This window comes from Cygnus olor, chromosome 13, assembly GCF_009769625.2.
Source record: "Cygnus olor isolate bCygOlo1 chromosome 13, bCygOlo1.pri.v2, whole genome shotgun sequence".
Taxonomy (NCBI): Eukaryota; Metazoa; Chordata; class Aves; order Anseriformes; family Anatidae; genus Cygnus; species Cygnus olor.
Genome location: NC_049181.1, coordinates 13,139,667 through 13,167,551, shown reverse-complemented (window position 1 = coordinate 13,167,551; position 27,885 = coordinate 13,139,667). Strand labels below are relative to the sequence as shown.

Sequence of the window (27,885 nt, the reverse complement as noted above, 5' to 3'; positions counted from 1 at the left end):
CTGCAATATGTTATAAAATGAGGGCTGGATTCAGTGCTTAAATAAAGAAAGCCAGTTTGCTTCAAACGGATCATTTATTGCTACCTTCATGCTGTATATTTATTGTGAGGATATTGTCACATTTCTTTCAGTTTTGAAAATGTAAGTTGGATTTTCTCTTTCAGGTTGCCATCTGGTGTATTGCGTACAGTCTCAGAGAGTAAGAGGCCATCTGTTAATACTTTTTCAGGAAGCTTTTTATAGAGCAGTGAAGTGGCAAATCTCAAAAACACGTTGTAATGACTTACAAGATCTTGGGTATGTGTACAAGTAAAGGCTGATATTTTATTCCTATCAACAATATAGTTATCAAGCTGGGAAGGAAAGGAAGAGAAGAAAGAGAACTTGCACACAAATGCACATGCATTTTAATGGCTGTATTGCATATATTACTTTCTATTTTTACATAAATTGTAAAGTGAGTTTCTGAAGCTCTGATTCAGTTTATGCTCATGTACTTTAGCAAGACTTATTGCCTATTTGAGAAACAGCTTCCTTCTTTAACCATTAATAGAAATCAAGTGGACCCGGGATTTTGCCTAATAATGCTGAAAATGAATGCAGCTTGCATTACTGTAGCATGTGATTTTGACATCTCTAGTGATTACTGTACGTAAAAGGCCATTCTGCAAGATGGCTGCCATGCAGGAAGGCCTCTAGTTCAGGCTTTCCTCTTCTAGTGCCAGCAACCTCAGGTTCAATATCTGGTGTATTCCTGTGGCAGAAGGTTAATTCCTCATTCAGCTCCTCAAGTAGAGAGATCTTCAACCAAATTTATTTTGTTAACTCTGTTGTTAATGGTAGCAGTAGAGAACACAACTGACAAAAGTATTGCCTGATCCACCATTAAAGTATTCTGATTATTGTGGAACAAAAAGGATCAGGAAGGAGCCGGATGAAAGTGGCCAATTAAATGCACACATCGAAGCTTGATGCAGAGTAGGTAGTGCTAACACTTGCCTCTCTGCCTGTCTGACAGTACTGCCTCTGATTTTTCTGCCCACAGCTGTGTTGTGCATTGGGAGGGAACAGGTAAATTCTTGTAAGGTGCTGTGTTTAAACTGGTGATGGTTTAAAAAACAAAACAAAACAACAAAAAAAAGTGCTGTTGACTTGTGCTATCATTTTATAGTGAGATAAATAGAAGACCTGTGGAAGAGAAGAGGTGACTTTTGTGAGGTTATCCATTAGGCCTCTGGTACACCCAGGAATAGGTGTTAGGTTTCTGGAGTGCCCCTCTGGCTATGTACACTCAGCCACTTTTCTTCTGCTTGCATTGGCTTCCTCATAATTTTATGGTATGGCAGAAGCAAATAGAGCTAAGTCATGTGCCTGTTATGTGCAGTGCTGAGGTTTATCTCAACTCTGTTCTGTCCTCTGTGAGAGAATACCTGAGAAAACACTTGCTTCTTTCAGGATCATGCCCTCTGAAAGCACTCAGAGAAGCATCAGATTACTGGTATCAGCCTGACATGCTGAGGAAAAAAAAAACACAAGTGCTGACTATCTGGGCTGGTGACTACTGCAGTTTTACTACAACAAAGATGTGATGACGTCTGTTTTCTTGGGTGCTAATACACCTCCTGAGTGAATGGTGCATGCCACTTTGGCTGGGCATTATCTGAAATGGCCCAGTCAGGCACTTTTAATTTAATTTAATTTTATTTTATTTTTTATTTTAATGCTATATTCATTCTCTCTGCTTTGTCTTCTGCAGCAACAAGATTTAATTGGTGATGTTTTGGAGCTTCCCTCTATGGAACCAGTCCTGCTTCAATGAAGAGTAATAGCAAGATCTTTTTCTCTTCAGTAGTTCAGAATTTGATGGTGGGATATCAAAAATACCATCCAGGTATCACCTGTAATAAATGTCAGTGCTGCTGCATGTCAAGGTCATGAAAATCTGTTATAAAGGCTTTTCAGGCTACCGTTGTGCTTAAATATTGTCATCATTTAAACAAAACTAGGCAGCTTTTAAAGCAAAGGCATCATGAATATCACCATAAAATTAAGCGTACTAGCCAACAGTGAGAGAATCTGCAGCCTATATGTTGGAAGTGTTTAAAAAACAACACAGATTGGTATTTCAGTGCTAACAACCCTTAGAAGAGAGAAGTAAGTGAGCCCAGCTGTGCTCAATATAATGGGATTCAGCTCTGCTTAATGGTATCTAGCCACAGTCAGACTGTCTTCTAAAAGTTTTATTAAAAAAACAACAACAAAAACACAGTTTCTTCCAAATTATTTTTTAAAGAGCTAACATTTTTATTTTTATTTAATTGAAGGAACTAAAAATAATCTTTGTTTTGTACTTGTTTTTTAATGGAAAAGTAAGAAAAAGAATGAATGATAGAAACTGGGGAGGGGCTATTTTCTTGTCCAAAAAAGTACAAATTCAACTACAAGTTTTACTTATGAGGTGTCTTTTTTTCCCTATCTAATATCTAATACTCATGCTTTGTTGCTGAATGATCTTTACTTAACCAAAGGCAATGGGCAAACAGTAATAATTTTATTACCGCATTTTTTGAGAATGCTATTAGAAGGATCTACTGTTGACTTGAATCCAGTATGTATATGACAGAAATTAGTTCTGTTGTGTTTTTTCTTTCCTCTCAAAACAAGCCTCTGTAGTCTTGACTGGCAGCTGCCCTGGGCTCTGGCATCTTTCTTCCTTTGTTAAACATGTGAAACTGCTGGGAGATCTTCTGAGATGTCAGTAAGTTAAGTGCCAGTGTGAAGGTGCATGTTGTCCTTCACTCATTCCATGTCTATTAAACCACGTCAGCATATGGGCAAAAAAGATCATGGCTGAAAATGATTCCCCAGAGAGGGAGATTCATAGGACTCCCCTAAAATTACCTGCCAATGGCTCAGAACTGAGAGTTACAGCTTATTGAGCCGATGCAGACTCCTCGAACACTTTGCAGATAACATATCCAAGGGTAAAGGACCAAATAGCTACAAACAGACGCCTCATGCACCTCCATGTGAAGACTGAGCATTGCAATAACAGATCCATCTTGGCCAGGTGGATCCTTCCTGTGCTACTGTTCGCAGATGTGAAAATACAGGCCATGAAAGCTTCTATCTCATAGATATCACCGCTGTCCACAGCTGAGCTTTCACTGCATCTAATGAAGGCCAGATTGAATTCACAGTGCATCATGTTGAATTTTCAAGTACCTTAGCATACGAGGTACCACTTTTTGTCATCAGAACCGAGATGTTACAATAATATCTGTGATCTACACTGGATTTGTACTGGTATAACCTGGGGCCCAGGCCTCTCCAACAATCAGGAATGGAACTTCTGTGTTGTGCTTTGTCATGTGTTGCTGCACTTCAGGTCTGTTAGCTGCCATTGTGCAGATTTACTGGGGTAACGAAATATGAAAGATTGAATCTAGTCCTATTTAGGGTTAAGAGTCTGTAAATCTAATGCGCTTGCAGAGACTAGGAATAATTTAAACACTGCTCACATTCCAGCCTCCACAGTAGGGATGGGTATTTTGTTTTGAGGATTTTTTTCCTTATCTCAACTGCTGTACCATTTGGCTATCTGAAGCTTTTGCATGCCTCACAAACACCATCTGTTACAACCCAAGACACAAATACTGCAAGTGATTAGTAATATAAGCCAATGTTGCAGCTGTATATGGTGTAGAAACCTGATAGAACCAGAACTTCCTTTGTAAGCCTGACATGCTGAATTGTGCGTTTGTGGTTTGTCTAAGCTTTTGCATTCATCAATTAAAGATTAACTTTCTGCTGCTATGGAGACATGTTAGATTTAAAAAAAAAAAAAAAAAAAAGACTGAAGAAAACAAGTGGTTTCTTACAGGAAGCATTATTAGAGCAAGTAAAGCACCTAGGACAGACGGAGTCCCCAGTAGAGAAATGTTTCCAACTGCCACATCCTGATACATTATTAGATGAATCTTTGATGGGTTGAAATCCTCTAGGTATTCTTATGAATGCTCTTCCTAAAGTCATAAAACCCTGAAAATATACATATAACAGGGATCACTCAGCTGTTCTAGCCATGGGCGGATTACAATAGATACCAATATATTGCTCCTGTTATTCAATATGTGTTCACAGCAGAGACCGGCTCTCCTAGAGTTCCTGCACTATTTTTCCTTTTTGTGTTTTATCCTCCAGCATCGGCCTTGATTGCAGTAATGGATGAAGAACTGCTTGTGCTGGAGGATACCGAATTAGCAAGGAGCACCATGTGTTCTTGTGGATGTGCATGAGAGATGAATAGGAAGGAGATGAAAACTTATATTTGACTGCCTGCAGGATAATTGCGTTAGTGCATGATAATCCAGGACATGGTTCAACCGTGGAGACTGAAATTCTGAAATGGTGGGGGTAAGTCCCATTTTAATGTCGAGTAAAAATAATTGTTCAAATCAAGATCCATAACAGAACTGTTGTTGCTAATCTTCCCCTCTATCTCTAAACTAATTTTGCCCCCTTACTATCTTTAGGCATTTGGATTTATTTAACATCATTAGTTAAGTGAATAGCAAATATGAGGACAGAGTTTGAATCAACTTTTGTATTTCTCCTCTTCATGAATATCTCCCCAAAATCTCTCTCTTGAAACACTCAGTTTCTTATGTTCTGGTACCACATACTCCCTGTTTTGAAAACAAGAAGTTTTAATTTTAAAAAAACTCTGTGTTACAGACAATAACTCGAATTTGGAAGAAAGTAAGTGAATTATTTTTGTTTATGTGGAATACTCTAAGCAAGTGTGCTATTGCTCATAGACTTTGTTTTTATTATTACTTTTTTTTTGTCCATGGAGACAGAGCAAGAAGTAATGGCCTTAAATTGTAGCTAATAATAATAATAATAATAATAAAGCTAGATACTAAGAAAAAAAAACCAAAACATTATGTATGGAAATGACAGCAAAACCTGGAGAGAGACTATCAGGAAAGCTGTGATGTCTACATCACTGGAGATCAGTAAGAGCAAATACCATCCATGCAGTTGATCTCACAATGGATAGAACAATGAGCTAAATGGCTTTCTGATGTCTTCCTGTACTATGATTTTATCAGTGTGTTTACCCAGGAGGTCCTTTCCAGCACTCCGCTGTATATAAGAAATATCAAGGTCATCAGAGGAGAGCCGGCACTGAATGCTGAGATGTGTGGCTCTTGGGGGGCAATCCACTACTGTGGCCAGACACCTGTGGCCTTTAGGATGTCCTGGGAAAGTTAGATCCCTTCCAGTGGGCTCTAACAGAGGGCTGGCTGAGCAGGGAGATACTTAATTTAGCTGGTTGGAAAATCTTGAGAATGAGCAAATCTTAATCCTATTTCTCTTGAGAGTTGTAGATCTGGAGATGTGGCAGCAAGAAGGCACTGGTGTCAGCCCAGTGTATACAGCAAAGAAGTCCTTGCTTTATTGCATGTCCTGTGTTGTCACATACTAAAGTACTGGAGGTGATAGAGGCTGATGGAGTAAGCAGAAGTTATTTTCTCCTTTCCCTTTCACACAGTGGCTAAATGGCTGGAGTCTGGGGTGTAGGACAACCAGATTTGAGATGGTGATTGGCCTGTGGGTATGTAAAACCATCTTCCCTTCTTGAATATTGCCTTAAACACTAGGCTGTTAATGAGTGTTGTAGCTCTTCTGGGCAATTGCAATTAACTGCCCAGGACTCATAGGGCCAGAGGAAGGCAATGAGACTTTCCAGGCTTGTGAGCACGGCTTGTCCTTGGAAAAGCAAAGGTGTTGTCTTGCTCCAGGAGCCACTGGGATCTGTTCAGTGGTCTGCCTTTTATTATGGGCTAGATTGCAGAGGAGGGAGCTGGCATTTTGTTAATATAAAGTTCATTCTGGTGGTTTGATAACTCGTATTTAAATAACTGCAGCATATTCCCGAGCACTAGGCAGGCACATGTTTATGCCCTGCTAGTTGCCCTTTACAGCGTATTATGAAGTGTAAGACAGTAGGATTGTGAGCGGCTATGATTTAAATGACTGAATTTACTGTAGATTAAATGTTTGCCTTTCATGTTTCATTTCTCATTAACAGAGAATTTACAAAGTCAAGTACACAGTCCTATTCTTACTTGTAAACTTAAAGCTTTCTCTTTTAATACCTAATAATAAGTTCTCCCCTCTGGTTGTTTAATATATCACTTGTGATTCCGTTTTGACAAATCTCTCAGCAGTTCAGAAAACTCTTTGTTACAAGAAAATAAATATCCTGCTGACTCAATGGGAAAGAAATGCTTTTTGTCCTTTGAAAAATGTTGCAGCCCTGTAGACTGGTCAGTGTTACTTATCTGAATAGTGCTATTGTAGAGCAGAAAAGGGCACTTTATTGGGCCAAAGAGCATTCAAGGGTACTGAAGTATGCAGGGTAAGGTTATCAAGGCTTTGCTTTTGTAACGCTGGTTTTAGCTTTGAAAGATCATCTTACATGTGATATTTGTCTCCGTTAAATGCATTGCCTTTATTATTGCAATAGCTTTTCTTTTTTAATTACAAAATGCTGACAAGATGTTTTGCGGTGACATATTATAACTACATTAACCAGGTACATTAGGATCTGTGTATACGGCAATTGATGATTTCTTTTTGTCACTTGCATAATGAACCTTCTGCCTGTACGGAATAAAATATTTATCTGGAATGCAGGCTGAAGCAAGTACTGGAGACTGGAGGAGGAAAAAACAGGCTGCCTGCAGTGAATAATTGTTATAATCTCATTGTCCTTTGCAAAGTTGTTAATTAAAGCCTTTACTAAGCAGACTGCGCTTGCAGGAGTCCCACAGAAGTCAAGTTGCTGTACTCATGTGCATCTGTTGGCTTGCAGTGCTTTTAGCATACTTAATACAAAGTTCCCTAAGTTTCATCTTCAGAGAAACTGTGTATTAGGGAGGACGTCTTGTAATGCTCTTCCCCTTCTCTCCCCTGCACTTCTTACTTTAATAGAGAGAACATCTGAAAGAGGTTGATTGGTGTCTGAGCAGGTAAACTACTGCATGGAGCTCAAGTATTGTCTATCATCAATATTGGCAAGTAAGCCTTCCATGCGTGTGGGGCTGTTGGTTTATTTGCAGGTGCTTTCTGGAGCTTTCTCTACGAGGAGCAAATGGTATGAATTTTGTGTACTATGCCTATTCTGGTTACAAGTTCTATTTGGTATTTAGTATTTACATTTCTGTGGCAACTAGAAGACTCATTTAGGGATTTTGACCATTCCTGGTAGGCAGCAATGAAATAATCTGCAGAAATAGTATTTTGGGTGATGGGATCTGAGCAAAAAATGGCCTATTGATGTCATTTTCTTTGTAAACATTATTAGAAAGGAGAATTTTGGAAAACTGAATGAATTAGGTTTTAGGTTGCTTCTGCTGTTGGGGGACAGCATGGGAGGAAGGAAAGAAAGTCCTAAATTTAAAAAATAGCAAATGGAGAAGTTTGATGCTAAGGGTTGATTGGAGACAAGAGCTGACATCTTGGGAGCAGATGAGAGGAAATGGGATGTGTCACTAAATCATGAACAGCCTTGAAACTCAAGGCAAACAACCCATAAATAATACAGAAGGGAGAGCCCAAGGAGGAAGGGAAAACCAGCAACATATGATGGGCTGAAAGGGGGAGGTGAGCTGAGACAAAAAAGGTATTTGCAACATCATTTGGGAGCAAATAGTATTGGGGAAGGATTGCATTAGGAAAGCCGGAGAGAAGAATGTTGATGTCAGTAGGATGGACCAGATCTTGTGTGAAAAAGAAGAACAAGTATTATACAGACAAAATCAGTGAAATGTGGATGTGAAGATTGAAGGCGGGATGGACAAACAGGTGGAGAAGCAAGCAGAGTCAGTGTGGGGAGCTGTGAGCAGGCAGAGGCTGAGTACACTAATACTGCGCATATGAAGGCAGAGGGAAGTAAGAGATGGGAGGAGGATGAGAATAATTCCTGGACAACTAAAGGAGTCAGCAGAAGCAAAGTAATTTCTATGTCTGATGGGAAAGGAAGAGGAATAAGGTAGAAAGAAGAGTAAGACATGGGGAAAGTCTAAATGTCTGATGTCCACTTTTTTCTTGGGAGAAAGTTGGCAAGAGCTTGTGTAGATAAAGAATAGGAGGCAGAGTGAAACGTGGCAGTGGATTTATTTTAATCAGAAAAGCAAACTTTGTTAGAGAAACGTCAGGGAGAATGACCTGCTCGTGGAGGGAGTAATTCTGGTGTCCACAGTTCTACTGGAGCTGCTTTCCTTGGTGAGTGAGCAGACGTGGTCTAAATGGAGGTAGTCTGGGGTGGAAGCATGGAAACCCAGATCTTGTTACACGCACAACAGCAGGAGAGACTAAGCAAAATGAACTACTTTATTAATGGCAATAAGGAGGGAGCTGAAAGCAAACAAAAGTCCCTCCTGATGCAACTGGGTTGTGAAAAGCTGAATGACATGAGGAGGGAACATGTCAGGCCACTCCTGCAGGTGTGAGACCAAGGAGGTGAGCAGCCACAAGCACTCATCAGCGTAAAGATGCCATCATGAGGGTTAAGCTGAAAGAGCCGAGTCAGAGAGGAAGGCCAAGGAGAAGGTGAAGGTGAAGCCATGGCAGACTGTAGCAATATCGAGGGGGTAAGACAGCAGGACTCATTGTTTCCTAGAATGGAGTATCCCTCCACTGCTTGATTAGCTTAATTAGGCCAGTTATTTTAAGTTAGAACACACTTCATAATTTTTGGCAGTGTCTTTAAAAATAGAATTAAAAAAAAATCAACAAAGATGTGTAATCAAAAATGAGCTCCCAGTGACTCTTAGGCAGCTGTTTTGTGTTTATGTGGTGAACACGCCAGCATGAGCCAGGAGTCGTGGAGCTGGGTCGTGGCGGAGGGAAGGGCTCTTGCTGCAGTCCTCCCAGCCAGCATCGCCTGCACCCTGCCGTGACCGAGACCAGGAAAGGCTATCGGCACTGGGCAAGTGCACAATTTAATGCTTCCCAGGCTGCTGACCTGGCCCCCAGCAATTTGTAGCTCCCGGATTTTCCTAGCCAGCCAGGTCACTTTATCCCTAATTTCTCCTGCCTGTCTGTAGCGAGATCGCCGCTCCGGGGGAAGCCATTCTTCCACCAGCAGAGGTTGCTGCTGTTCTCTTCACCTCCTTCTCGTTTTGAGCGAGCTAACCTGTCATGTCAAGCATTTAGCTGAAAGCGGTGGGAATTGTGAAGCTTTAATGTTTCCCAGACTGTAGTCTGCCACATTAACAAATCTTTCAGTTTTCAGAAGATGATAGTGTCAATCATGATGACAGGCTGAAAGACACCATTCATTGTTAATTAATTATTAGCTGTCAACTCAAAGACTTTGTTGAACTAAGAACATTCAGGCAGATTGTGGATTTCCTCTTTTTTAAACTTTGTTTAAAGGACACTAAATACCCTTAATTATCAAAGTAAGTTGAAATCCTTTCATACTTCTTTCTTCTGCAGGTGACTGCTTCAGGTACAATATTAATTATAAATAGAAAGAAGATTCTGTAGCTCCTTATTGCTGACTTATGTTTTCATAATGGATGAACTAAAAAGGAAAAAGTTTCCTTTCTTTGCTTTGGTAACAGCCTGTGATCCCTAGGCAGCCTCTGAGTTCTGGTAGCTTTAGGAAACAAACAAGAGAGGCAACTCTTGTTTCTGGAGAAGACCTGAGGGCCGTACAGCCTGAAATGGGGCCGTGACTTTGTCTGACTCCACTGTGTAAATCCTTGGATTTGAGTTGTTGGGATATTTCAGTTTCACTCCTCGTGGCTTTCACCACAAAACCAAGGGATAGCTTTCTAATTGGAGTTCCTGCAGGTAGAATGAACTCTTATCTTTTTCTAAGTAATCATCTGATTTCTCAGCAGTTCTGAGCATGCTCAGCCATCACAGCACAGCCTTCTGACGCAGGAGCCTTACAGCTGGAAGTGAGGTGCTCGCATGGACACTTTTCTGGTTGTGGGGCAATGGGAGAGCCCAATCCAGGAAAGCAGCTGGTGCACATAAGTGCTTGCAGAATACGTCTGCGAGCTCCAACACGCTGGCCAATACTCTCTCCATTTGGGCCTGCTGAATACAGAAGGGATACAAAAATACTTACCTACCTCATAGGAGTGCTCTGAGGCTTAATTAATGCGTATGGGTAAAATGCTTTGAGATCCTTGGGTCATAATGATACTTAGCACTTTATATCTTCAAAGCCCCATACCCAATGCGAAGGAACTAATCCCAAACTAATTAGGCAAAAGGCACTATAAAAGTGCCAAGTGTTGTTATTTGCCTTAAAGTATTATTATTTAATCACAAATTGCCTCAAAGTGAAGTGTGACTCTATGAGATTAGAGACATAGTAATTAAGGCCTTGATTTAATATTTTAAAATTATTCAGCACACTTCAATGCAGCTCTTGATTTTTTTTTTCTTTCTTTCCCAAATACCCGGCACACATTTTAATTTTTATAAACACTGCATCCTCATCACTTAATAGGCTTTCCCTCTTCTCTCAGTTGTGTGCCCTTAGGACGTTGCAGTGCTGAGGGAAGATAGAGTTTGGGGAACAAGGATTTGGCCAAGTTGGAACACAGCAGACTGAGTATGTGCATGTGTGAATTAAATATGACAAGAAGGAAATGTGTAAATAAAGTCTTTCTTGCATGTGCGGTAGATATATTTATGTATGTGCTGTGTAAGTTCTACAATGCAAAAACATCTATGAAAGCATCTGTCACCCCGCATTACTTATTCTGCCTTTGAGATACAAGATGCTGCAGACCTTCTTAAAGATGACACTTCTCTGCATGTCAGGGAGCAGCTGTAGTTATATTGACTTGGGAAGCAATGACTTTGGGTAAATAGGCTGGTGGAATTCACCCCTCTGTATAGAAGCCCGGCAGAAGGTTCAAGGACCACTTCTCTCCCATATAAACCTATTTTAAAGGTTGAAGTGGATGTGAAGACCTGAGTACAGGGCTTAATTTCTTCCAGAAAAAAAATTGCATTGGGTTTAGGGAAAATCTCTTGATGGGAATTGAATATATTTGCTCTTTGTTCGAAAGGAATAGAAGACATTTATTTTTCTGATGCAACTGACTTTGAAGTTCACAGATTTCTGTGAGGAATGGATGTAGCATGACCATACTGTGCCACTGTAACTTGACTGGCCCCAGCGGAGACAATCCCCAATCTTCTCGTGCTGTGAGGAGAAATTATAATTCACAGTGAGGTTGAGCAAACCAGTTTATGGGATAGGGAGACTTCATAGTGACAGGGAACAATGTGGAAACATTTTAGTGGGTGAACCTTTTGGTGGCAGGCAGCCAAAATGGTGACATACTGAAAAGTCAGTGGCAGCCACTCAGATCTTAATTCTGTGCAGTTGCTGCACTCTAGTGAGGAGACACGTCTGTAGCAGAAGAAAGGGGAGGCATCCCATAGTCCCAGCTGTAATAACACTGCTCCCTGAGGAGTCTTGCCAAAACAGGTAGAATTACTTCCAGAACAAAATACTGCTCAGTATGACAGCAACACCCCCAAAATCATATTTATCCTTGTGCATATGTTTACGGTTGTAAATTATAGTTATTTAACACTTATAAAAGTAAGCTTTGAGAGATGTGTGTGTTATTTTCGTCTCTCTCTTTTTAATTTTTTTTTGTAGGACAATAGTTTCTTGTAAACCATAGCATAAGGCTATGCAGTGAGTTTTCACAGAGCCATGCAAACAGTCTCTGGAGACTCTCCTTCTTTCCAGAAACCTCCCACCACAATTTACAGCATTTTATCATGACTTGAAATTTTGTGAATCCTATTTATTTTGGGAGGTGGGGGGTGGGTGGGGAAGCCATTCTGCTCCTCACTGGTCTCAGAAAAGATCTGAGATGAGGAATTTTTGAAAGAGCTTTGCATGAAATCAATCAGAAAATTGCTTAGGTAGCAGTTGGTCAGGTTGGGCCTAGCCACGGAAAAATTTGGAGGATATTTGTACCTCAGAGAGGTGCTACTGTGTTAGTCTGAGACATTCAATACATTCCATACTTGAATTCAGTTTTGAAGCAGACAAATTTTGAGGAGGTTTGTGATGCAGCCAGATGCACTTTCAAAGCTCGGTCTTATATCCCTTGTGTTCTTTATTTTGTATAATGACAAAGAAATTCAGCTACTCTGAAGCCCCTTTGCAGGGGACCAGGTGTTCAGCTGTGAACGTGGAAGCAGCTTCTCTGACTTCTCACCAACTGAGGACCTGGTGCTGTACAGGAGGACTGGGGCTGCAGCATACAACTTTGGTGCCTCAAAGCTTGAGGGGGTTTATTTTTCTTGCATGGAAGACCAGCAGGGGGTTTATTTTTCTTGCATGGAAGACCAGCAGGTCTCTGATTATTCCTAGCTCACTTTTACTGTAAGTGCATTGCTCAAGGCTTTTGCAAAGCCAGGTGTCAGCCAACGTTTGCCTCTGCCTGGAATGAAAGCAAAAATAAAAATGAAACAAGTAAATAATGATTCCAACAAAACCTCAGCATAGGAGTGATCTTTACAATGAATAACTGAATGAGAAACTTGCACTTAGATGCACAAGTGTGGGCTTGTGGTAATCTCATTGCTAGCATGCATTTTGGTAAGACTTCAGGAGTAGAGGACATTTACAGTAAAGCAGGGATACCTGAGGGCTGCAGACAAGCTGGTTCATCCTGAAGAACTGAGCCTCCTGTGGAAGACGCTGACAGGAAGCTGTCTGCTGGTGTTTACCCCTGATGCTGAGGAAGGAATACTCTCTGGGGAAACAGAGCATTGAAGCCCAATGTACTTGGGATCAGATTTTGGCTAAGCTTAACATTGAGATCTAACGTACTTGGGATCATATTTTAGTAAAGCTTCAACATCTCCTTTTTTTTATTCTTTTTTTTTTTCTTCCTGTTAGAAGTAAAGCAAAGGGGCCTGCACGTATTGTGAAGGAGAGCACTAAGAATCAGTGTGGCTCTGCCCAAAGGATATCAGCTGTCACCAGCTCAGCACCTGACCTGTACATGTATATGATGAAGAAACCTGCTGAGGAGTCAGAAATGTGTTGCTACACCCAAAGATATACTGGGGCAAATGACATTAATGTCTTCCCACTGCTTACACACCTTGGGGAAAGATGAGGTGAAATGAAGTGCTGACCTAAAAGACAAGAGCCCCTGAGGATATAGGTGCTATCAAAATGTCATCTAGATAAATAAGGACCCAAACTCCTAGTATCTTAAGTAGCTACACTATTGATTAAAGAATCATGATAAATGAGTATAGGGCTGTGAATTAGATCAATACCATCAACCTTAAAAGTCAATCTCCTACACCAGCTTGAACAGACACACTAAAAAAATACACTCAGGAGAACCACAAATCCTAGGGCTGATGGTGGCCTTGAGGCTTTAAGTTTTTCTCTGCCATTTCTTTTTTCCTTTTTTTTTTTTTTGTATGAACAAACTTTAAAGAACTGGTAGAAGAAATGTTTATGCCAGCAAATATTTAGTAGTTCACAAAATCAAGTAAGACCATCAGTCTCCAAAATCTGGGCTTTTGCATAGCCAGGGGTATCTTTAGGATATCATTATGAAACTTTTAGGGAGAAACATTTTCTGTGGCAATCATTGTGCCAAGGGTCAAGTAAAGGGTCAAATCCTCAGCTGTGGTGGGCAGGCATTGACTCTCTTGGGGTAAGTTTACACCTGCAAAGAATTATGCCCTAAAACTACCTAAAACTGAAAAGAGGATGTGCAAAGGACATTCTAGAAAAAAAAAAAAAAGTTTTGCTGCAGGGGATAAGAAATTGAGACGACTAGGTTTTGGAAAATGAAGTATCTTTGCTTGTGTGATTCTATAAATGAGACCTGGGAAGGGATAGGTGGCCATTTTAGCATGCTGGGTGTTGGAGAGGACTAAAGTGGTGGTGCTGTGCTGAGTCAGAGCACGTGTCTTCCAGCAGGGCTCTGAATGGACAAGGGGCTCATTAAGGTTCTGTTTCTTGGTCATACTGTTTTTTTTGTATAGGCTTTGGCAAAGGCATATAGTTTTTTTCCACCTCTGTTTTTGCGTATATAAAACAATTTTTTCTGTGTATGCCTTATTGTATTCTGAGATGATTCCTGATTTTCTATTTCTTATTTATTCTTTCTGTTATTGTTGCAACAGAGTTGCTTCAGGGTTTCTTAAAATACTTTCCTTCCTACGTCTCTATGAAACAAAGGTGTAGCAACAACTGTTCAGCTTTGGCTACTGGTGGTAAAGACTTCTAAGGATGTTTATAAGTATTTCTTCCATTTCCTTTTGTGGGCAAAGTCCTAGGATACCCAGTCCTTTTTCCTGCCCTTCAAAATGTTTTATTTTTAAAGACAATTAATTTCTGAGGCTATAGGTATGTTATTTATATCTCCCTGTGAGGAAGAGACTTTCATCAGTGTTTCTACAGAGACAGAGCTCAATTAGCACAGACATTACCCACTATTTGTTGAAAGTGTATTTTTGTGAGATTGTTTTTGGAAAGTTTCTTATAAATCAGTGCATGAACAACCTGTCTATTTCTGTAGCCATCGCTGTGAGAGTTTATCTAACAATGCCATTAAGATGCTTTCCCAATAATGGTATAAGAACTATATCTATGCTGGTAAACTGTACGTGTGATGACTGTAATAGAGCACTCTCTGTCATCTGACTTCTTATGATGAAATTAACCCCCTGTGCAGATATCTGGCACTTGTGCGTCACTTGAGTCTTCTTTTGAGGTGTTAATTGTGATTGAAATGATACCTTGCTCTTCTGCTAGCTTGCTTTCCAGAAGTGAATTTCCTGTGAACAAGGTAATAACTCTTAAAGCAGAAGCCTCCTCTTCCCCAGCAGCATCCTCATCTTCACCTTCAGTGTGCTGATGCTCCCACCTGACACGAGGAGACAAGCTCTCAAAAAACTGCTAGAGAGCAGTGGTCATGGGGATTGCTTGGGAGCAAGCTGTCGTTTACGATCACTTATAGAGGGCAATATACTCAGCAAGTGTCAGTGCATAGAAAAGAGAAATGTAGTATCTACTCGAAGGAGTTTCAGATCCCTTTGCTTGTGAAGGTGACAGTGGTTCAAAAAAGATTAGTGGTGCACGAGGACGTCAAATTGCTTTTGATCTTTACATGATTCTTTTCATAGCAGAAATTTGTATCAGAAAAGGAAAAAGTTAAGGAAATATTTGCAGTGTTGGAAAGATTTTCCTAAGTCACAACTGTAGAAATCTTAAAAAATATTTTTTTAAAAAATGGACTCAATTAGAAGTGCTAAATGAGGACCATAATGAGATATCCAAAGTCTTGCCAAGTGAATTTAATCACTTTCTGATCCCAACAGCCACACAATTCAACTCTTTCTTAGCGTAATTAAACAAGTGACAATGAGGATGCTATTCCAAGACATGGTAATGAGATGCTGTGGGGCCTGAATTCAGCTGGAGGGGATTTCCTATTAAATATTTATTGTATGTGCAGCTTCTTCAGTAGCTAGAAATATAGAAAAGGAAATTTAGCCAAATAGAACCTCTTTTCTGAAATGAATCTGTGAAAAACTGAAGCACTGCGTCGCTTGGTTTTGGACTGACTATTATTTTTGGCCTGCGGGCTGCATTCAGCATCAATAAAAATCATAGTTTATGTAGGAGGAAAATAAATTGGAGGAAGGAAGTTTGAATGTAGGAAAATAAAAATGGGAACAGAATGGAGAGGAAATAGGAATGTGGCAAACCAATTAGGGAGAGTATGAATGATAAAAGTCAACAGCAATTAACTAATGATGGGCTGTAGAACACTGAAAGACTGGAAGGTTGAAGGCGGAAAGGAAATAATTGGATAACAGAGGTGACGGTATGAGGCAGTGAACTAAAAATAATAAGACTTTTAAGTGTAGTAAACGTTTAATTCTTGATCCAGGGAGAAATGAAGTATGCTTTCATCGTGTTACTTTAGACACTTTATGGGAGTTATGGAAGTCACGGCTAACCTACATTTAGCTGAAATTGTAGACGAAAAGCTCTATCAAAGCCCTGGGGACTTATAATACACTTGCACATACACAAACTAAAGAGCCTTACTGTAGAAGAGTGTTATTTAGGCCACAAAATTGAGCTGGGACTGCCAAATTTATAGCTGTCTTTGCAACCTCAAGTCTGCACCTTCATAGTCCTAGCCTATTCATTGGGTAAGGCAGACATCTTATAGGAAACTACCACAAAACAAAGATTTGCTAGAAATTCACAAGAAACCACTATTGCACTTGCACCAGTGATTCTATGTCTGCTGTTTTAAATTTTTCTATTTTTTCCCGCTACCTAAATAACACTCTTTCATCTTGCTAATTTTCAATACATATTCCTAATCACTTTAAGAAAGAAGAAAACATTTTTTTACTGTGTCTTAATCCAACACCAGCACCACAGCAGTAGAGGAGACCGTCTTCAGCTAGAGGCAAGCCACAGGAATTGGCAGCAGATGGCTATTGCAAAACCTGGAATGGCTTTATGCGTATAGGCTCTGGGCCTATATGGGGGATCTTGTAGTCCCCTCCAAGCAATCATCCCTTCTTGTATTTGTTGACCCAAAAGCACAAATTCCTGATGTAACACTTAGCAGGATATTATATATATATATTTTTTTTTTCTGAGTCTGAGATTTCTAGGGCTAAACAAGCGCAGGGGGCTTCAGGACATCGAGGTAGTTGCAGAGTCCACCAAGCTGTAACACAGGGGATGTAGGCCCTTAACACTGCTTTCCTGCCTTGCTGGCCCTCAAGAGCTGCCTTGTGTGCAAGGGCTGCAGTTTTTCCTGGCCTTTGGCAAAGTCTGCAACCTGTGTGTATTCTACAAGGTTTTGAATAGCAGATGGCTGGCTGAGTAACAAATGGGAACTAGGAGAGAAGTGGGGTGTTGGCTGCCATGCACAAACCGTCACCTTCCCCTCTTTCCTCCCTCACCTGTTGCTTCAGCTCTTCGGGCTCAGCGACTGTCTTTCTGGGCAGTTGAATGATGTCTGTGTGGTACGTTCGAATCCCAAGGAGAAAGCACTATGTAAATAATAATTCCTGTCATTCCTGCTAAATGGCACTCATAATTTAAAAAAAACTTTCTGGCAATAAGATCAAATTAACTTGATGAGAAAGCTCTTTTTCTTTTTTCTTGTAAGGTATTAGGAAAGCTGTGAGACAGGAGGTGCAATTAATTATCTCACTTGGATTAAAAGCTCTTTTATTTGATATTTGATCTCTTATTACTTGATTTCCCACAAAATTGCTGGTAACGTGCAGTCCCACTTAATAGCTCATTAGCACTCCAGTGTGGTATTTGTAAGGTGGTCAGGTTTGTGTATAATAAAGCAGTTGCTGGCTAGCAGTGAATGACTTCAGCCATAATTAATTAATTAAATGTGTGTAAAACATGGTTCATTAGCAAGGTGTGTGACAATTTCATGGTGTCCAGTGCTGTCCCTCTAATTGTGTAATGGGCATGATGCTACTGCAGCATTGCTTCATTAGTTTCCAGCTTCTGCTGGTATTGTTTAGGTAAAAGATGTCTGATTTCCAGGGCTTGTTCTGCTGACCTGGTATCGTTGGAAGGAATAGTTTACGGTAACCAATCGAACAGCATTTCTTACTGTTTTCACTTAAAACCCACACAATTAGAAATTATTACTGTAGCTTAGCAGCAGTAGCAGAACATTTACTTGGGAAGCTGGAAATCTCAGTTCAACTGTAGTTCAAGCAATAACTATTCTTTATACTCAATTATGCACTGTAACCTATTAGGGAAGTCTGTGGTTTCCTGATGTAGATTTTTTTTTCCTTCTCTGTTACAGCAAGGTTGCAACTGGCTATGAGCGTATCAGAAATTGTTATGATTGTACAATTATTCTGCAGGCTATCTCAGTTCTACTCAATATATTTATCTGGTACACTTAGAACAAAGCCAGGAGGTTCAGACCTTTAACCCGGGTGTTGTTAGTGTGCTGGAACACTAACCTGCAGAACTGATGTACTTGTGATGTAAAGCCATTAGAAAGCCATCCTCCAGAGCTACTAGATCCAGAAATCAGTAAACACCTTGTCTTCTGGGCCTTGATGGTGATTTTCTGCTCACAGAGGAAAAGCTTGAAGAGAAGTTTCTTATCTGCACCACTTGACAGGCCCTTGAAACCTGGTGCACTTGACCTCTGTGCAAATGGGGTTGGTCAGCTCTATCAACATGAGCCAAGCCATTCATGTTGTGCTTTCACGAGGCAAGCAAAAACATTTCTGAGTTTTTGCAATCTCTGTGGATGTGAAAAGAACAAAATCAATTAAAGGAGATGTGATAGTTCCTATTGCAGTGCATAGGGGTGTAAAGAACATTGCCCTTCTTTCAATTCAGCCAGGTGGAATCATGCTGGGTGTGAGGTTCAGGTTCTGAGGCTCATGCAGTTGTTCTAGCTGGGATGTTTCTGTGTGCCACATTGCTTTGTGGTTAGGAGGGCAGGTCAGTTTGTGTTGTTAATGTTATTGTTTTCTGCTACCTTGCTTCTCAAACAAGATCCTGGAGAGCTTTGGTGCTCTGTGATATCGATGTAAAAAGCATGCAGTAAAGATGTTGATGGCTCTGGCTGTTACTCAGAAATATGGTTTTGCAGTGTTACTGTCATATTTGGCTGGTAGTTAATTAGCTATCTGGTTTTGATGTTTGCTGTAATCTAAGCACATTTGAGTAGTTTGCTTCTCCAGCGAGGGTATCAGAAATCATTAAAGAAGTTAAGAGGCTAGAGAAGAACAACGTGTGTGTCCCAGTTCTGGTGCCTGCCATGCAACAATTTTAATTTTCAAAGACAAATTTATTTCAGGACTGTTTTCTTTTTGGAGTTAGTATGCTAAGTTCTTTATGCAAATAACCCTTACTAGTTTTCTCCTGGCTGGTGGATTTCTTCTGCTTCTGCTGGAACAGTTTTCCTCTTCAGTTATGTAGTAGGTCGTGGTGGTGTGAATTTGACCCAGGCCCTTGCATTGCATGGCACAGTAGACTTCACCCAAAGTGTTCTTGAAGCACTGCAATATTCACAGTGGGTTTATCTTTTTGCTTTAAACATATCTAGCTATCAAGGAGCAAGAGAAGTAAAGTAACCAACTGCACAGGAAATGACACTGAGAACAGCATCTTCAATTTCAAGAGTTACCTATTTGCTCCAATTCCATTCACCGTAAGCTTGAACATGAGCAGGCAGTTACAGGACAAATATGAATCTGCAAAGCTGCTCTTCCCATCCCTTTACCTTGAGCATCCCTCACATGTCAGTTATGTGCTGTCAATGCCTTCCAAACCATTAGTCCTCATTTCAGTGTTTTAAAGTCTTATCTTCCAAAGTTCCCCTATAATATGTTTCTTTCTAGAAATAGGCAGTGAACTTATTCTTTCTTTCTTTCTTTCTTTCTTTCTTTCTTTCTTTCTTTCTTTCTTTCTTTCTTTCTTTCTTTCTTTCTTTCTTTCTTTCTTTTTTTTTTCCAGAGGTGATTTCTGAGTTTCTTTTTATGCAGAGGGTTCTTCAAAGAAGGATATATTATTTCCCCATCCTTGAGTCTTCTTTCGCCCCATTATTACAATTTTCAAAAATGTAGATGCCTCTAATACAGCAGAGACCGTTCCACAGCTCTGCCTTTAATGGAGTGAGCAGATTGCAGTAAGAATGCGGTGCTGCTCAGTAAATTTAATGACTTTATGAAGATAAATGTTTCCCTTCCAAAGCCCCTTCTTGTCAGAATACATTTAATACCGCCATTCCTTTGAGAACTAAATTCCTGTAGCACTTTGCAGCATATTAGCATGTTTTTCTCACCACATGAAATTGCACTTCAAGCAAGAAATAATAATGTTTCTGCATCCCCTTGTACATTTTTATTACTGCCAATGAATAGGAGTAAATTAACTATTATGGCTAACATTATTCACAGGAACAAATTCCTAACTCATTTTACAGAGAATAATAAATAACTGAATAAATAAGATGCCTTTAATTTCACATGTGAATTATCAAAGATTCCTCTGAGTAAGAGGAGTAAGGGCTTTACAAACAAAATACAACTCTATAAGAGAAGTTAGATATATGTCCACTCACCTTTATTTTCTTCTATTCTCCAAAAAGTATAATGAATATTCTTGTAATTAAATGTGATTCCTGTGAAAACAGGTTTATTTTGTTGGATTATTTGTTTCTATGTTTGTTATCCAAATACTAATCTGGGAGATGAGCCACATTTCGCTGTTAGTTTCTTGGATTCTGCTGGGACTGATGGCAATTATCGTATGGTTTACTTCATCCACAGACCTTAGACCTTAGTGTTGTTTTTCAAGAGAGAGAACCATTGTACCCTTTTACAATAAGAGAAACTGAGGCTCAGAGACAGGTCTCTTGTAGTAGATTACTCAAGGTATCAGATCCAAAGCTCCAGCAGATCACAATGTTTTAAGCTATTCTAAAGATTACCTTGTCACTTGATAGCAGAAATGACCCTAGACAAAACTCTTTTTTTGGAAAGAAAAAATATTTTGATGTCATCAACTGTCTCAGAAGAGATCAGTCTTTATCTCAAGCATTTTAAAATGTGGTTAAAAAAGATTATCAAAGTCGATGTATACTTTTCTATTATTTACCAAGAAAAACAGGTTCAATGAATATAAACAGTCCACAGGTTTGTAAAAGGGAAAACAGGAATACTTGTCCATGCCATATTTGGATGTGGAATAAAAAATGCCATAAATTTATGCTTTTTGCTCAAAAGTTTTGAATCTGATGGCAATAAGATGGAGTTGGTGGCAGAGGAAGCAAGTGTGTACCCACGTATCCTGATGGATTGTGTGACTGAGGGGCTGTATGTACCAAAAGCTACCATCCTTAGGTAATTGCTTGTTCTGTGCAGAGGGTTGCTGGATGGGTGGAGTGTCCATGACTCGGTGTGCATCTCCGCAGTTCTTTTGGCATGAATTCGTACTTCGGTTTCTGTGAAGGTGAGCGTGGAGGTGTGCAGGTATTGTCTGTTGTCATAACTAGAGCTGTTTAAAAAACAAACACAGAGAGCATTTCTACTGAAAGGACTGTTGCAGCGCAGCATTGCTGAAAAACCTCTGTTCTCCTTGAAAATTTCAAATTCTTTTTCGAAAGGCGGTCTGACAGAAATCCGTGTGATAGAGTGTCATGTTTGTGGGGTCTGGAGAACAAGTCTTACAAGGAGCGGCTGAGGGAGCTGGGGTTGTTTAGCCTGGAGAAGAGGAGGCTCAGGGGAGACCTCATTGCTCTCTATAGGTACCTTAAAGGAGGCTGTAGAGAGGTGGGGGTTGGTCTATTCTCCCATGTGCCTGGTGACAGGACGAGGGGGAATGGGCTAAAGTTGCGCCAGGGGAGGTTTAGGTTGGATATTAGGAAGAACTTCTTTACTGAAAGGGTTGTTAGGCATTGGAACGGACTGCTCAGGGAAGTGGTTGAGTCGCCATCCCTGGAGGTCTTTAAAAGACGTTTAGATGTAGCCCTTAGTGATATGGTTTAGTGGAGGTCTTGTTAGTGTTAGGACAGAGGTTGGACTAGATGATCTTGAAGGTCTCTTCCAACCTAGACGATTCTGTGATTCTGTGATTCTGTGTTATTTACAGCTATTTCCATTTTGTGACTGAAAGCAACTCCCCTCACTTATTTTTTTTATATTATTTTTCTTCTTCCCCCCCAGGTGCAGGCGGCGAGGCTAGGCCTCGGTGAGGCTGCGAGGCCAGCCCTCAGTGAGTCTCCAAGGCCGCCGCTGGAGGGAGGCCGGCACACGCTGCCCTGGGGAAGCGTGCTCCCCTCACATCCCTCAGTCGCCTTCTTCCTCGCTCCTTCCCCTCCTCCGTTCCTCCGCAATAACTGTTGTAAATTAAACAGTTACTTCTCTTCCTCTGGTTTCAAAGCATCAAAGATGTATGTGAGCCCATTACCTTTGATGCTGATTTCCTGTTAGAATGAATGTTTTGGCGTTGCAACATCCTGAAAAAGTTTAATCTGAAGCAGAAGAACTGTAAAATGAAGAGAGCAATTATATACAGCCCAGAGCCCTGAGCAGCTGAAATGACAACAAAGTTTCATCTGTTTATTAGGTTAGCTCTGTTTCGGATAAAATACTATTAGCAATTTATGAAGAGGAGAGCAGGACTTTGAAATCGAATATCTGTCAATTAAATCTGAAAATTTTAATACGAAGTGCTTTTAAAAGTCAAATAACATCTATTAAAACGCCGGAGTTAGTCAACAAGATCAGGCTGTACCCTGGGTATACGCTGAAGGAAAAACAGTGTATACATGACAGAACCTTACCTGGGAGGAGTGGGAGGGCATCTTCGTGTAGACAGAGAGGAAAAAAGAGGAATTAAAACAGCCTTCCACTCTGCAAAGAGAATTACTATGTAAAGATGGCTACAGTTGTCAAGGCAACTTTGCTTTTTCTTTTACTGGTGCTCCAAATGTGGGCTCTGAAATCAACCTCCCTGCTCCCCTCCCAAACAAAAACACCACAACAAACCAAAACCCCCCACATTTTTTTGAGGCTATTTATACTTTTCAATAGAAAATGATCAAGTAAAAATAGCTGAGGATTGACTGACGTTCCTTCCAAGAGGAAATAATAGCAAATCAACCAATACTTGGAATTGATGCTCCCATCTGTATCTTATCCTTGGTATTTAGTGATCAAGGTCTAGTGTTTAACAGGGCAGATTAGGCAGTCTGCTTGGAGTAAGTAAAAGAAGAAAAATTGACATTGATCACCTTTAACACAGAAGAAAGTTCTGAGCTCTTTAGTTTCGATGGCATCCTTTTGTTCTGTGTTTGTGCACCACTTAGCTATTGTACTGTATCGGTCCACACACTGTGATGAGTCACTAAAAACCTCTTTCTTCAGGCTTGAAGGCGAGCATGGAGAAGAGCTCAAATACTTTAGCTGACTGTATTGAAAGAGAGGGCAGGGCAGCCTTTGTAAATGGGATTTGCTGTTCCCTTTGCTATGGAGTGCCTGACTTGCTTGTCCTGAGGGGTGGCCTCCTCTGTTATATTGCATTTTCACCAAGCGATTCAAAGCTGAAAGGCTGACAGCACAATGATGCTGTATTTACTGACGCATGGGTCTTGCAGCTGTATCCTCATGGGACTCTTTGCTTTCCAGAGTAGAAACCATCTTCTGGTGTGTGTAAATATATTGTGTGTTTACAACATCCGGCAGATAGGGCACAGGGTTTGTGATCAGTACCCTAAACTTCCACAGCAGCAACATCAATATTTTCTGGCTCCATACCGATGGGCCACATGTGGATACTTTAAATAATTTGCATGCCATGATATAATCTTCGCCTAAGCCCTTCTGGCTTTTCTTATTTGGTCCATAGTAATGCTGTCAATAATCCTTGTTTATGCTGATAATGCAGAAAGGAGGACAAACTTGTACTTAAAGCTCAGGCTTCTGCTTCCTGACCTGTAGTACAGGGACATGAATAATTCCTTTTTCACTCAGTCTTGCGGTACTTAAAATGAAAGCTCTGCAGGGCAGATGCTGTATCTTAGTGTGTGTCTGTGTGGTACATGGGATGTGCTCTGATCTCAGCTGGGCCATCAAAGTGGTGCTTTATCACCTGTAATGTCAAAGAACAGATGTAGCTCAGTTTTTTTCTGGACTATGAGGAGGGCTTATATTCTGCCTGTGGTGTCATGTTTGAAAATCAGTATGGAAAAACTGTTGGTTTTTGAACAAGTTAGTAACATTTGTCCCAGTCCTTACTTTAGATGTCAGTTTCTGTGGTTTCATACATCTTAGTAATAGTGTTGCATGCAATATAAACATCTGTGGAACAAATTCCTTGTGTTTTTACAACAGTCCCCAAAATTCTTTGTTATATTTTTGTGGTGGAATTTGACTGCCAGAGACCAACAGACCCTGTTGGGTAGAGACCACTACCCAGTGGCCTGTGAGTGGATCCAAAACATTACTGTAACATGGTTTGGCAAATGGCAGTGGCAAGAATGTGGTAAGAATTTCAAAAGCAGATCAAATAGTCCAGCGTTAAACACAGTTAAAAAAGATATAGACCAAAGATCTTCTAATAGTGTAAAGCTGTGCTTGGTAGAATGAGGAAACATGGGTAGTTGTGATGCAACAAACAATGATGCAATGTATTTAGGAGTTCCAGGACCTCTATTCACATAGGCATTGACTACATGCTGACAATGAAAAGCCACAGATAGGTTCTTCGATAGAACCACTGATAAACTTAAGACTAAATAGATGTAGGAAAGGAAATTCTTGCTTTAGGAAGTGTATATTCTCCACAGACGTTCTCTTAGCTGTGTCAGACCTGATTTAAAGAAACTGCTTCTATGACTGAAGATCTGAGACAGTTGTCTCCGAGTTAGTTTGGATTCCTTTCATAATCCAAGGAAAGGGTGGTGTTTATAGGCTGTGATTTTTCTGATCTCTCTTTGATATCTACCCCAGGATGAGATGAACTTAATAAATACTTTCTCTCTTGGAGCTGTAAAGTCATACTAGACAAGTAGCAGAGATGGAGAAGTCCCTACAGTGGTTTTAAGTTCAGTTCCTCTCCCACCTCCCATTAAACAGCAAAGATAACAACATCCAAATAAAGAGGGCAGAATTTTTGCCATTGAGTACAGTGCAGCCAGGATTTCACCCGATGACTGAGCACCGTATGAATATGTAGCGCTACTTTGGAAGTGAATCAGGTCCGTGCATTCCTAAAGATTCAATTGCCCAGAGACTGGACTGGGACCGATGTAAAGGTGTTCCTTAAGTCTCTTTTTGTGTCTATCAGCATTGTCAGGAGTGTCTTTGGAAAGTCCAGCCTTAAATGAGCAGCTGAGTTGCACTAGCCAAGTCTCCTCCTATGGAGTTATTACTGTTCAAAGGCCCTCAGTGGACACCTAACTGCCAAAGGACTAAGTTGTGCCAAGGAGGGAAAAAATCCCAAAGCTCTTAACTGAGTGCTTCTCGAGTTCCTCATTATCAAGTCACTTGTCTACGTTAATATGCCTCTCCTGTACATACATAGTTTTATTGTATGGTGCAACACATATATCATTGGCACTTGTCTCAAGTCTTCGAGGTTTGAATATGCCTTTGATAACAAGCTCAGAAAAAAACATTATAGTGCAAAATGAAAGTTAAGCTATACTGGCATTTGCTACTATGTAAACAGCAGTTGTTGGGAAATGATAAGTATTATTGATATCCCAAATGCATGTATTAGTGGGAACAATGTTATGTAAAATGTTAACATCTGTCAAGACAATATAAACAATTATAAGTAACTTTCTTTTAACGATGCAATTATGCAATAAAAAGGTGCACTGTAAATTAACATGACACAATGCCAGGTTTATATATTTTAGGGAATGAATTTCAATGCAGCTAAGAAAACAAACAAAGTTTCTAGAGAATCCCTTTGGAAAAAAAATAACTCCACTAAACCTTTACGAAATAAAGTCTGGGAACTGAGATTGTTATTAAATCTGACCTTGATCAGATTTTTATTATGTCAGAAAAAATGGTTCTTAAGAGACAGAGTTGTCATGGGATTAGAGTACATCTACAGCAAGATGTTTCCATGGCAACAAATCAAACACCATTTCCTAAGTCTGCAGTCGTCTGCTTCAAAACCATGAACTTAGCATTGAATAATTATAGAGAAACGCGGTAATGTTGTGTAAAGAGAGGGGGGGAAATAAATCAATCTGGAGGCAGTGATTTATTTTAAAATGCCAATTAACCCCATCAGTGTGATTGTTTGGAGCTTCTGTTGGTGGCGACAGGTCCCACATAGGTATTTGGTTTTACAAATTGAAAGCATAATTTTTTTGTCACACATAACCTTAAAAAAGTGAAAGACGAATCATAATTCCACCAGAATTAATGAAGTCTGAAAGTTATGTATAAAAGCTGTAATAGAAATTCAGAGTTGTCAGAGACTCCAGGCGGCGGCAGCACATGATACTCTACCTGAATTCCCCTCATGTTTGAAGGATCTGAAAACATACTTGATACGGGTATGTGTTTAGTCTCCTACAACCAATGAGCTATCTAAATTCATAGGCTCCAATGTCACACAGCTGTAATCTTGGTGGAAAGTTAAACCAGTGAGCACATCTCCACTTAGAACTTGGGGGAGTGAGTTAAGACTATTTAGTTTATCAGTTTCTTTCCCATTCTGCCATAATTGTATTATAAATGTATTGTTCTTCTCCAGAAGCTGTACCTTCTGAATTTATTTGTTGCATGGTGACATCTGTCTCTGTCTCTCTTGTTTTTTCCCCCTACGAAATAGAACATGCTATTCCCCCTCCCCGGCTACTGGGAGGTTTCCTGGGTACGTTTAGGACAGGTTGCACAGCCAGCTCGGAAGATGAGTTGTGTTTTGACGCTGCACTTGATGAATGACCTTTTATTAAAGGACACAGGTTCAGTGCAGAAGCACAGTCTTCAAGCACTGAGTGCAAATAGCCTGTGCCTGTGTTACTTGTTTTGGATGCATGTTACCCTGTAACGTGGAGGCTGCAAGCAGGCATTAAGGGAGGTTTTGGGAATCATAGGATTGAGACTCAGTAGTGACATGTTGTCCTCACCGATGCGGTTGCTCACATACAGCTGCACGTTCTCTTCTCCAGCAAAGTCTGGCTAATAGAAAAATCCTAGGATGGGATGCATTCCTGTGCATTTATTCCAGCTACTACTAATTTGATTAGTAACGGTTGGTGTCTCACCATTAGGATACAGACAGCTATCAGAGGCAGAAATGTGATAACGGTGACTTGTAGACTGCAGTAGCAGATCTGCTGTCACAAACAGAGTAGCATTAAATTGGCCTCTAACTGCGGTATTAATCCTGACAATGAGTGTGGGTTTTACATGGCAATGTAAGAGTGATCTGAAGAGGAACTGGTGTAGCCCTGAACCTCATCACAACTGCTGCTTTCTCCTTTGCTGCTGGTTGATAGGTTTACTCAAACCCATCTTCCATCTCTCGTTTAGCTGTCCTTACTCCTGGTGTACTACAAGGAACTGTGTTGCCTGCCGTGGTTCTGCTCCAAATCAGGCCATTTGATACGCTTGGGGTGTGGGTACCACTCCAATAGTCTCAAGAAATGCTCATTTCAATGTGGAAAAAATGCTGGACTAGTTGGCTGTCCCAAATCCAGGTGAAGAGCTCTGCAGAAATTACCTGAGGTGGGTATGTGTTATCTTCTGGACTCCCATTGACCTACCTAGGAAGGCAAGGGGACATGTACAGATGCAAAACAAACTTCACAAAATAGTTTCTTCAAAGCTTTTCAAGAAGTTCAGTCTTAGATTGAATCTGGATTTGTACGGTGTTAATTTGCCCACCTCAGGAGGCAAACTTCACACTTTAAACCAGAAGCTGTATCTTATTTTAATTTCAAAGATCTGTGGGGGCATTCCTGTAATTTTAAAATCAGTGAGTCAGAAGAAGGTAAATGCTGCAGCTGAAACTTTCACGTAGATTGAAATGATAGGAATTTTTCACTTCTTATGTGTGCACAATTTACAGCCATTAAAAGTATATTAGTGTCGTAGGAAATGGGAAAATTGTTTGTTCCCTAAAGGTGTAAGGAAAATGATACTCCTCTTGTTCACAATAGGGAATTATTAATAAAGATGGAGAAGTGATCCCACTCTGAAACAGATATTTTTAACATTGCTAAAAATAATAGTGTGGATTTGTATTTTTAATGGAAATATACTGGTAAATATGTGTATATT

At 40.2% G+C, this 27,885-nt stretch overlaps 1 long non-coding RNA gene across 1 annotated transcript; it reads left to right on the top strand.

The window, feature by feature from the left end:
• The first annotated feature begins 123 nt into the window (after positions 1–123).
• LOC121077434 lies at positions 124–27,324 on the top strand. The gene is made up of 4 exons (XR_005824034.1): positions 124–297; positions 1,757–1,891; positions 4,204–4,416; positions 27,136–27,324. It is a non-coding gene; the product is annotated as an uncharacterized LOC121077434 (long non-coding RNA).
• Positions 27,325–27,885: the final 561 nt, after the last annotated feature.